General features: G+C 40.7%; 1 protein-coding gene and 1 long non-coding RNA gene across 2 annotated transcripts in view; one reads left to right on the forward strand and one right to left on the reverse strand.

The window, feature by feature from the left end:
- Positions 1-12,982, reverse strand: part of LOC145680996 (uncharacterized) — a 1,339,336-nt gene that overhangs the window by 347,762 nt on the left and 978,592 nt on the right. The gene's annotated exons all lie outside the window — the stretch shown is intronic.
- Positions 1-12,982, forward strand: part of LOC145680997 (uncharacterized) — a 597,524-nt gene that overhangs the window by 303,105 nt on the left and 281,437 nt on the right. The gene's annotated exons all lie outside the window — the stretch shown is intronic.

Below are 12,982 nucleotides of genomic sequence, written 5' to 3' on the forward strand. Positions count from 1 at the left end.
TATGATAATGGCTTGTACTAATAGTGATTATAAGCCTGGTTGATGGTTGTGAGAAGTAAGCGACAGACAAACACAAACCTTAGTTTTTTTTTTTACATCGACCAGATGCAATACTGAATGATGGAGAGGAGAACTCTCAAAACATATTATAATACTTGTTTTAATGTGTCAGACCATGACAGCCCTGTTTGGGACTCTTTTAACTTAATATCATTTGTGTAGTGTATTTAAATTGTGTATTTACGACGAGAAGTCATATTACAATCAAATTCCCTCAATGTATCAATTCCAGGTTTATGAGATTTGCAATGTCACTTGGACAAAAAGTTATGTTCGTCGCCACTAGGTGACTCCACCTGTCAAGAGAAGTACGCGAACATGTTGAGTGACAAGTTTACTGAATTTCTGTGTGTTTATTTAAATATTGCCAAGTAACCCGGCATCGTAATCGTGTGTGTTATATACTATATTGAAGCTTGTTAAATAAGCTAATAAACCCATATAGTGACATTTAACAATTTAATTGGGGTGAGATAGAAATTGCATAAAAAGAAGAAAACCTGTGGAATGAAGAATTAAGTAGGTCACTGGAAGACTACCGGTGAATGATATACCTTCCCCACATATTTTGGGAGAAGCGGGTAATAGTGGTTTGACCCAACACGAAGTTCAAGCAAACAATGAACTTCGGTGGGAATAAAACAGTAGTGGACCAAACAAGAGGGGCAGTTTTTCTTGAATCTTCGGATCGGAGACATCGGTCACGAAACTCTTAGTTTTTTTAACGGGCAGTTTTTCTTGAATTTTCGAAACAGAAACATCGTTCACGATAACCTCGGTGTTGAAAGACAGTGTTTTAGCCTGAAAATATACACATTGTGAGTGTGTCGAACTTGCGTTATACACAATGACCGCTAAAAGTTTAGTTCTCGTAATATAGGCTGCATTTGCTACGAACTCAGTTTTCTAGTGTAGGAAGCACGCTTAACGTTTGAGAAGGTGCGGTTCTCTGAAATGTCAGTGAGTTAATATTACATTACTTAAAAACATGTACGGCAAATGCGGGTGTGAAGAGACATTTCTTCATAATATTTTGTGAAGTGCTTCGCCCATATTAAACTTTTCAATCGTACGTCGAGCGCCGAGAAACATGTTTATCGTTATTTGCAGTGATTGCTGAGTTTTAGTTATATTATTGGTCAAGACAAACTCATTGCCGGTCTTTTAGGCTGTGACCAATGGTGCTATACCTTTGCGGCTTGTCTAAATGATTTTCGGTACAAGAGACTTAGCATTTAGCCTTGTACAGATTAGGCGTGTCTTAGCGGTCTGAATTATAAGTGCATCATATAATGGCGAAATAGTGCAATCACCCACTACACGTACCAATAGTAGCTAGTACCATGACACTGAGGACATCCCGCCTACCCGCCACTGACAGAGCATAACTCAGATGTTAGATGGACAACCACCGGTAGAAAGAGCCTAGCAGCAACCCAGAAGCAGAAGGAGGATGGTAGATGCTGAAAACCTTGGTCGCCAACTTAGGAAGAAACACCACAGTTCAGTGTAAGGAGTGTTGACATGCAGGGACACTTCAAGAAAGAAGAAATCAGCGCAATTAAAAAAAGTGCACGAACAATTAAAGCGAGATCTCTGCTTAAAAAGTGTGATTCAAAATTTTAAAGAAAGTAAAGTTTTTTTTTCTTCTCGTGTCTCAGTGTGAGACTGCGCGCGAGTGTTTTTTGTATGATATATTCGTTCTCACTTGGAAAGGTGGATCTGCGCATTAGAAAGATTACAACCAAAATTTGGGATTCTCTTTCCTTTCGTCAGTGTGGCTGCCAGGTATGTGTTACCATTTCCTGTCTATTTGTTTGCTTTTCAGGCCAGATGCTGGGATTATGAATGAGTCGTGAATACGGAGAGCGTGTTTCATGTTTAGATTGGTTAATTTTCACACTCAGGATGGATGTTAAAACTACGAGGAACCTGTAAATTAGAGTTTCATGTTTCAGATGTCATAGTTTAACCTTTCAAAATTTAATTTGTTTCATTAAATCAGACTCTACCGACTGACTAAATTCATTTTAACTTTGTGAGTGGAGGTTCCGCCTAATTAGAGTAATTTTTCAGCGTGCATGTGAAGTTTCCTCCCACATTTGCATTCTAAAATAGTAATTATTTTATTTAAATTATTCTTCACATGCAATAATCCTTCCTCCCGTTCACAAAGAACTTGGCTGCCGTTCGCGTGGGGCACGGCACACACCATCCTGAGTGCAATCTGTATCAATGTCCCTTGCAAATTTTATTTTAAATATTTAACGTTGTGGCTAGAGAGTAAAGTTTAAAATTTTGTTTTCATTTGTTTGTATTATTGGAAATATGATACCACAACAAGAAAAGAAAATTGCCCAACGTATTCACGACAATTAGAACAAGCCAGACGCGTGTCAGTAAATGTTTTTCTTTCAGGTTGTCGCGCCATCCAGAAAGTTTATCATCTATTTGTGTTTTATTTTTGTGTTATATGTGCATATCCTTTGAAGTGTGTGAAATTTTAATGCCTTTTGGAGGGGAATACTCTGTTAGAGAATTCAGTTAGGCATATTAGAGTACAAATTTGTTTATTAGTATTCAAGTAAAACACATTTATGGTGATAACTCGTAGTCAAGCGAAAGCAATGGAGGGCTCTGCAGACAACAGTTTAGAACAATTCGCGCAGGTGATTGAGTTCCCTTCGGAGTCTCAGGACACCGTTAGTGATGCTATACGCGACGTAAACACTTCTCTCCAGGAAGTAGTTCCGCCTGGAGAAGGTACCGTTAGCACTGAAAGGGCAAATGAATCGGAGCAGGTTAGGGATCCGGTTCCTTCCACCTCAGCGCAAGTCACTACAGTTACTGACCCGTGTCTCGCGTCGCTGTTTAGTATGTTAAGAGAGATTTCAGGAAAGTTAGAAAAGCAAGAAAAGAAGCAGGATAAATCACTTTTGGAGATTTCGAATAAACTAGAAAACCAGGGAAAGACACACGAAAGATCATTGTTAGAGATTGCAGATAGGCTAGATAAACAGGAGAAAAACCTAGAAACCCAAGAGAAGAAACAAGAAAGAACGTTAGAGGAGTTAGCGAACAGGCAGGAGAACTCTAGTAGAGCTATGCTAGAGAAGTTAGAGGCTGTTGAGAAGCAGATTACTGCCAGCTTCAGGCAGGAAATGCTTCAAAATGTATCAGAGCTAGAGGCAAGGATTGATTCCTCAGCGGAAGCTCTTGAGTCTAAGATCACAGCATCCTGCCAGGAATTGAAAACATCTGTAGAGGTAACTGAAGACAGAATTAGCCAGTTAGAAGTAAATACAGAGAATAGGATAGGCGAGATTTCAGAGGTCCTTGGTTCGGATCTCGCTCAGGTCTCTCGTGATGTCAGCCATTTACGTGGTGACATGGAGAGAGTGGGTGAAAATGTAGCAGCCGTGTCAAGTGAAGTAGATAGAGTGAAGGCCACCGTAGACAGCTCTGTGGGACATCTACAGTCAAAATTACGTCGTGCAGAAATGAGATGGAAGGAACAGTTGGAACTGTTAAAGGAGTCGGTGAGAGAAAACAGTTCCAGCTGTCAAAACACAGCCTCTGTCTCGCATGAAGGAGTGGACACGCCGGTTGCTGGACCGAGCCATGCGAGACAGTTCCCTGAGCTCCCCAGACGTGAGAGTTCAGATGAGCAGGCTGCCCCTCCCCCTAATAACATCAATAGCACCAGCAGTAGTAGTGGTAGTGTGACTACCTGTCAATTAGCATCGGCGCTAGGGCTACTACATAGGGATCTGTCTCTTCCTATATTTACGGGTTGTGAAACAGAGGTCCAAGCCCACAACTTTCTAGTTGAGTTGGAAAACTATTTTGATTTGACGGGTGTGCCGGAAGAAAGACGGCTTGCATTTTCATCGCACTGTTTTCGTGGTATCTCACGGCAATGGGTGCAGGTCACTTTAAAGAAGTGCCACAGCTATCAGGATCTCGTTAAGCACTTCAAAGAAGCCTATCTAAGCGAGGAGAAGCTCGCTAACCTTCGCGCCTCTATTCTTACGTCACGATTCGAGACACGGGGCAACAAGAAACCAACCGAATACTTGTTGGAGTTGTTACACACCAACAGTATTCTCGACCCCCCTTTGCCTCCCCAAGTGCTATTGAGAGTTTTGCCGCGACAATTGCCGTTCTCGATTTATAGGTGTATAGTTTCCTCGAAACCACGCACTTAAGACGAGTTGTTAAGTATTGTAGGTGAGCTACAGTCCACTTACCAGCCACCGAATGCCAATAATAGGAGGGGAATTAATGCTCTCACTGTTGAAGAAGAAGAAGAAGAAACAGGGCGATCTTCCCCCCCACGAAACAGTAGGCCGAGTAACCCCACTAGAAGCAGGAGGTTCCATAGGGACAATGGGCCTTATCAGAATAGGGGTAATAGAAGAGGCAATGGTAATAGAGATACCAATTCTAACGGCAATTGGCGTTCGAGAAACTCCAATGGTCAGTCTCGCGACGATGGAGGGTCTCGAACGGAAAATCAGAATAATAGGGGGCAAAGACGTGGCAGAAATAGGGGTCGTGGTAACATGCAGCAACGCAACAACAATCACAATAATTACTATGCTGCAGAGGTGAACCAACTCCGAATTCATGATGAAAGGACTACACAGTCCACGAGACAAGTCTCGTCTCGAGGCAATTCTCGTGCCAACAGCCCAGGGAACAATCAGCGCAACTGAGAACTGTCCGCATGTTCTCAGAACGGTACCTTGGATACTTGCGTGCTGAATATTCATGGACAACCGGCGAATTTTCTTACTGAGAATGTGCGTAACAGTGTTATAGAACATATCAATGATTTAGAGGAAAAAGAAGATAGTTGTGAGACACAAGTAAAAAGTATTGAGACACTAGAGAATGAGGGCTGCGATACTTGTAAACGCATTATAAGCACCACACATTTCAATCGTGGAGGAAACAACGACATTCGTCATTCGGAAATAATGCTTTTGAAGAGAAATGGGGACAAAATTAAAATAAACAGGAATTTGTTTGATGAGACGAATGCGATTTTCAGGGACCTTTTAGAATCTTCAACCGAAAAACTACCCACTAATAATTTGGTGACACTTCCCGAGGTAGAAGTAGGTTTATTCGAAAATAAAATTCTGGCTTTATTAGATAGCGGGGCTAGTATATCGGCGATTTCGCTCCAATGTTGGGAAGTTATACTTCAGCGAGACCCCCCACCAGCGTTTATCAAGTCATCTAACATACGTGTCAGTTCAGCGTTCGGTCGTTCCGTTGCGTCGATCATCGGTCAAGTATTATTAGAACTAATTATTGCGGGTAAGGAATTCTATACTTCGGCAATAATTGGGAAAGGGCTCAACCGTGAACTCATTTTGGGTTCACAGTTCTTTGTAGAGAGTAGAGCAATTTTGGATTACGAGAGAAACGTCCTTTTGTTGAATCACCCCCACCACATAGAAGTTTCTTTTCGAGACATAGAGGTAGAGGAAGAAGATCTATTTATAAGAAAATTATCCTGGGAGTTCGAAGATGATGTGGTCGATTTATATAATCCCACGGTTAGTAGTATGTGCGCGTCAAGGATAGGACCGCTGACTACGCCGCAGTTCGAGCGAGCGTCAGCAGGTGGATGCCACCAGCAAGAGTTGGCTACCCTGCGCAGCCAGTTGGATGATGGGAAATTCCCAACTGCAGCCGAACTTGCGAATGTTGTGTACTCGCCACAGGAGTGGGCGAAGGTTCGAACCCAGGCTACACCCAACGATATTAGAGACCATGTCGAAAAGTATACAGATTTGAGTGGGGATGAAAAACAAAAATTGTACGACGTGCTCTACAGACATAGATCGATATTTGATGAGAAGCCTGGTACCGTAAGGAACTACCACCACACCATTGAAGTGACCGATGACCGACCAATGAAGACCCGGATGTATCCATACCCGCTGCTGCACAGAACTGCTGTGACGAATACTATTAATCGTTGGTTGGCGTGGGGAATCATAAAGAAGCATCCCACTTCTTATCTAAGTCCGCTGGTCATAGTACCGAAGAAGAATGGGTCATTACGTATATGCCTGGATGCGCGCAAGCTCGGTTCCATTACGCGCTGCGAATTCGACCAGCCAATCCCTGCATTGAGTACTCTACAGGATTTATGTGAAAGGCGCTGGTTCAGCAGCCTCGATGCAGTGGATTCTTTTCAACAAATCCTCGTTGAAGAAAATAGCCAGAAGTATTTAGGTTTCCTTCACGATGGAATAACGTACGTATTTAAGAAGCTGCCATTTGGGACAAAGCAGAGTTTGGCTTCATGTGTGCGTGCAATCAATTTCATTCTCGGGGATGAGTGTCGTGAATTCTGCGGCCACTATGTCGATGACTTCACAATATCGTCATTTTCTTTTGAAGAACATATGCGCCATCTAGATGTAGTCTTAGGAAAGTTAAAATTAGGAGGTCTCACACTAAGACTTAAAAAGTGTCAATTTGCTCGCCGTAGAATTTCAATTCTAGGTTATGACCTCTCACCTGCTGGAATTGAGAAGTCGCAGGAGAAACTTGAGAAGGTCATGGAGTTTAGAAAACCCAGGAATGTTAAGGAATTAAGGAGTTTTATTGGGTAATGTCAATTCTACAGAATATTCAGTACGTAGTATTCAGAGATATTGTATCCCTTATTTCAGTTGCTAAAGAAGGGAGTGAAATTTAAATGGCTTCCCTGTCATGACGAAGCTTTTCAAAGGATACGTGAAGTCTTTAGAGAAAAAGTAGTGCTAAAGAAGCCACTCCCTGACCGACAACTTATTTTGGAATGCGATGCTTCCGACGTAAGTTGTTCGTCACATCTTTATCAACTTGACGATAATGGTGAGGTCCGTGTAATTGGGATGACGTCACGCATCTTCAATGCAGCAGAACGAAACTACGGAATTTCTGAGAAAGAAATGGCAGGAGTAATAGATGGGGTCTGCAAGTTTAAACATTATTTGGTTGGAAATCATTTCAAAATTCGCAGCGACCATCAATCGATACGTTTTCTGCTGTTATGTAGGCTAACTTCACAGCGTCTCATGCGTTGGGTGCTTACTTTGAGCATGCTATCATTCGAGTTTCAGTATGTGAAATCAAAGGACAACTTGAGTGATTATCATTCTAGGTACCCACCAAATACAGGTGTTCAATTTGACAAGGCGAAGAAACTTGTGTTGAACGAATCGCTCATGACCGTTCTGACACACATTCCTAGTCAGATGAGAGAACTGATTGCAGTGTTGCCAGAACTGCAAACATCTGACCCTGTATTTGGCGACGTCAAGAGAAAGCTGCAGAGTCAGGAAAACTCTGGGAAAACTGCCAGCGAGAAGTACCAGTACTTACTCTCAAATGGACGGCTATGTAAACGTGACCGGTCTGGTCTACGGATTTGCATACCGGAAGTACTTGTGCAGCCATTGTTGGAATATTACCAGAATGAGCGAGGACATCTGTCTGCTAGTAAACTTGTACCTATGTTAACAGAGTACTTTGTATGGCCGAAGATGAGAAGTGACATCAAGAAGTTCTCAGCTTCCTGTCGTTTGTGCCAGAAAGCATCCCCCCTCACATGTATCGTTCGGGACCACTGAACCCTGTTTTAGTTCGTCGTCCAGGGTACATGATTTGCTTAGATTGGTTGGGGCCTCTCCCTGTGGGGGTAGGCAACGTGTGTTACATTCTTGTATGCGTGGATGCTTTCTCAAAGTTAATAGGATTATACGCTTGCAGAAGGGCCACCACAGATACAGCGTTGATGAAGCTGAAGGAGTTCCTGAAACTATGCCCGTCAGGCCGAGATCATTTTGACAGACAGTGGGACACAGTTCTCAAGTGCCAAATGGAAGAAGGAACTCTCGGACTTAATCCTTAAGCCCATCTATAGTACACCGTACTATTCTCAAGGAAACATGGCCGAGGTGGGTGTGAAATCGACAGTGAGAATGTTAAGAAAATTGTGCCATGACAAGCAGAAAGAATGGCCCAAACATCTAGAGAAAATAGAAAAGTGTCTCAACTGCAGCATACATCTGTCGACTCGTTTAAGTCCATATCAAGTACACCTGGGAGAATCACCATCACGAGAATTGGCGAGAATATTTGAGATCCCAGAAGTAGAGAGACACAAGTCATTACGATACTACGTAGAGTTAGCAGCACGAAATTTAAAGAAGACTGCACAGCGAAGAAAAAAGGCCTTCGATAAACGTCGCGAGCCAGCGCGTTTCGAGGTTGGAGATTTGGTCCTGGTAAGAGCTTTTCCCAAGTCTGACGCTTTCTCGGGAATAACAAAAAAGATGCTCCTCCTTTACGCGGGACCTTACGTCATACTTTCCGCAGCGAATAATAATGTGTGCACTCTCGGTGATCCTGAGACGAGAGCACTAATTATGAAGAGAAACGTATTTCATTTGAAGAAATACATACAGCGTGAAGCCGCGCTTCCGCAGGAACCAGCTGACCTGATGACGTCGTAGGAGAAGAATGTAAACACAACGCGTCATGCAGGAAGGAAGGCTGATGATGCATTCACTCACAGACGCACCTCGTTACTTCTGGCACAAAAGAGAGTTGTTGCGCTGAGTGTTAGATTGCAGAGAGATAATTTTATTGCAGAGAGATAATTTGTGTATTGTGTGCCGTAGTAATGATTAGTTTTCTGTTTTATTATTGTAAGAATATATATCCATGTACGTTAGGGATATTTTGTTTAGATTATAGTATATACGAATTAGGTATGATATTTACATAAAGTGTATTGTCACCACTTCTGAGAAAATGCAACGATTAAGCAATTAACGGTTGCATTTCCTTAGGAGGGGAATAATGTGAACAGCACATGAACTGTGTTTATATAATATTTGCATATAAAATTTTTGCTTCATTTTATGAATATTTAATCGTTTAATTAGGGAATTTACATATATATTTTATTGGATTTGCATACGTAGCAACGGGAGCAGATAACTTTTATTGGTATTTTATGTATATATATTGTTTATTTAGAGTATGTAATAGAACATAAATTAACAACAGGACGGGACGTCATATTGGTGCAACGATATTTTAATATTATTTAAATATTACATTGAAGAAGATAGAACATTCTGAAGTTCACATACGCTATTTTGCTTGCAGTAGAGGCAGAGAAGTCCTCAGAGAAAAAAAAACTTTAAGAAAGCTTGCTTTTCTAAAGAAGCCTTGTTCTTCCACTGCGTGGGAAAGAAACAGTGGGCCAATGTAGCTATCTTTATTTGGGTAGAATAACTATGAGCTCCACTCATCGCATATCTGCAGAGCTAGTCTCACATTCTAGTGTAGTTATAGTTAGGGACATACACTGACACTATGGAGACACCATGTCCGCCTGCACAATAGTTTCGGAGCGAGCAAAATTTTAGCGTATCTGTGACGAATTTGCGGGTACAATGGAGTGTGATATTTTCAAGACACTCCCCCTTTTCGCGTCCTAGTTACTGAAAGTTTCGCTTGGTCAACGTACTTCTATCTGAGAGGAGAAGTTTGACAAATTTGAAATTTTGGACGAGTTCATTTTAGTCCTGGTTGTAGCCGTTCAGAATCCTGATGGTAATAGTGCACAAACATCCGTCAGATGCCTCTGTTAAGAAATCATTTTCGTCTGCTCTCGCCTGTATGATTTGCTACAAGAGTATGATTTATAATATGTAAATAAACTTTCTGGATGTATCCGTAGTAGTTAGGTATATTTAGATCGATATTTAGTTTGAATTATGATAATGGCTTGTACTAATAGTAATTATAAGCCTGGTTGATGGTTGTGAGAAGTAAGCGACAGACAAACACAAACCTTAGTATTTTTTTTACATCGACCAGATGCAATACTGAATGATGGAGAGGAGAACTCTCAAAACATATTATAATACTTGTTTTAATGTGTCAGACCATGACAGCCCTGTTTGGGACTCTTTTAACTTAATATCATTTGTGTAGTGTATTTAAATTGTGTATTTACGACGAGAAGTCATATTACAATCAAATTCCCTCAATGTATCAATTCCAGGTTTATGAGATTTGCAATGTCACTTGGACAAAAAGTTATGTTCGTCGCCACTAGGTGACTCCACCTGTCAAGAGAAGTACGCGAACATGTTGAGTGACAAGTTTACTGAATTTTTGTGTGTTTATTTAAATATTACCAAGTAACCCGGCATCGTAATCGTGTGTGTTATATACTATATTGAAGCTTGTTAAATAAGCTAATAAACCCATATAGTGACATTTAACAATTTAATTGGGGTGAGATAGAAATTGCATAAAAAGAAGAAAACCTGTGGAATGAAGAATTAAGTAGGTCACTGGAAGACTACCGGTGAATGATATACCTTCCCCACCTATTTTGGGAGAAGCGGGTAATAGTGGTTTGACCCAACACGAAGTTCAAGCAAACAATGAACTTCGGTGGGAATAAAACAGTAGTGGACCAAACAAGAGGGGCAGTTTTTCTTGAATCTTCGGATCGGAGACATCGGTCACGAAACTCTTAGTTTTTTTTTAACGGGCAGTTTTTATTGAATCTTCGAAACAGAAACATCGTTCACGATAAGCTCGGTGTTGAAAGACAGTGTTTTAGCCTGAAAATATACACATTGTGAGTGTGTCGAACTTGCGTTACGCAATGACCGCTAAAAGTTTAGTTCTCGTAATATAGGCTGCATTTGCTACGAACTCAGTTTTCTAGTGTAGGAAGCACGCTTAACGTTTGAGAAGGTGCGGTTCTCTGAAATGTCAGTGAGTTAATATTACATTACTTAAAAACATGTACGGCAAATGCGGGTGTGAAGAGACATTTCTTCATAATATTTTGTGAAGTGCTTCGCCCATATTAAACTTTTCAATCGTACGTCGAGCGCCGAGAAACATGTTTATCGTTATTTGCAGTGATTGCTGAGTTTTAGTTATATTATTGGTCAAGACAAACTCATTGCCGGTCTTTTAGGCTGTGACCAATGGTGCTATACCTTTGCGGCTTGTCTAAATGATTTTCGGTACAAGAGACTTAGCATTTAGCCTTGTACAGATTAGGCGTGTCTTAGCGGTCTGAATTATAAGTGCATCATATAATGGCGAAATAGTGCAATCACCCACTACACGTACCAATAGTAGCTAGTACCATGACACTGAGGACATCCCGCCTACCCGCCACTGACAGAGCATAACTCAGATGTTAGATGGACAACCACCGGTAGAAAGAGCCTAGCAGCAACCCAGAAGCAGAAGGAGGATGGTAGATGCTGAAAACCTTGGTCGCCAACTTAGGAAGAAACACCACAGTTCAGTGTAAGGAGTGTTGACATGCAGGGACACTTCAAGAAAGAAGAAATCAGCGCAATTAAAAAAAGTGCACGAACAATTAAAGCGAGATCTCTGCTTAAAAAGTGTGATTCAAAATTTTAAAGAAAGTAAAGTTTTTTTTTCTTCTCGTGTCTCAGTGTGAGACTGCGCGCGAGTGTTTTTTGTATGATATTATATTCGTTCTCACTTGGAAAGGTGGATCTGCGCATTAAAAGGATTACAACCAAAATTTGGGATTCTCTTTCCTTTCGTCAGTGTGGCTGCCAGGTATGTGTTACCATTTCCTGTCTATTTGTTTGCTTTTCAGGCCAGATGCTGGGATTATGAATGAGTCGTGAATACGGAGAGCGTGTTTCATGTTTAGATTGGTTAATTTTCACACTCAGGATGGATGTTAAAACTACGAGGAACCTGTAAATTAGAGTTTCATGTTTCAGATGTCATAGTTTAACCTTTCAAAATTTAATTTGTTTCATTAAATCAGACTCTACCGACTGACTAAATTCATTTTAACTTTGTGAGTGGAGGTTCCGCCTAATTAGAGTAATTTTTCAGCGTGCATGTGAAGTTTCCTCCCACATTTGCATTCTAAAATAGTAATTATTTTATTTAAATTATTCTTCACATGCAATAATCCTTCCTCCCGTTCACAGTGTCCTTCGAAAACGATTTATTAAGACCCTGGTATGGAGCCTGCCAGTTTACAGATCAGAGACGTGAACATTGAGAAAAACTGAAATACCCAAGCTGGAAACATTTGAAATGTGGTGTCCACGCAGAATGCTGCGCATTTGAACCGAAAGGGAAAGGAATGAAGACGTACTAAAGAAAGCTAATGAAGGACGATAGATCATGAAGATAATAGGAAAAAGAAGTAGCATGCTTGGCTATCTTATTCGGCACTCTGATTGGATCACCATGCTGAAAGAAGAAAAGTCAGGAGGAAAACCAGGAAGAGGAAGACCAAGGATAGAGTGTTTAAATGCAGTTGTGAAGAAGAGACCTTATCAAAGTATAAAACAGCTCTGCCAAGGGAGAGAAAAGTTTTAAATGTCCATATTGTCTCGCCATCTATGGTTGAAGCGAGAAAGAAAGAAGACTAAAAAAATACTTTAAGGAAATGAGGAAGTCCAAACTCCCTGTTTTGTAGCTCAACCCTACAAGATAAAAATCTTTACTTGGTTTAAATTCGATATGGTTTAAATAATTTTATATTTTAGCCTTCGTGAACCTCTTGTGACACAGAATAATTCTGATAACTTCTAGACGAAATTAAGAAGAAAATCAGGAGATAAATTTTATACATAAATTAACAAAATAGACACGAAAAGCTTCCGGAGAATCAATACGAGACAAGAATTTGACCGGGAAAAAACTTATTTTTCGCCTGGAGGGCAACGCTGTTACTAAAATCGTTCCGCAACACAAGAGATTGATGAAAAATGTGATATAACAACATTTAAAAAAAATATTTATTATTAGAGCAAGTTGTGTAATTACTTGCATATCTTTAAATTTTGATAAATGGTTTGCATTATGT

The sequence above is a fragment of the Thermobia domestica genome, chromosome 3, assembly GCF_964235325.1.
Source record: "Thermobia domestica chromosome 3, izTheDome1.hap1.1, whole genome shotgun sequence".
In the NCBI taxonomy this organism is placed as follows: Eukaryota; Metazoa; Arthropoda; class Insecta; order Zygentoma; family Lepismatidae; genus Thermobia; species Thermobia domestica.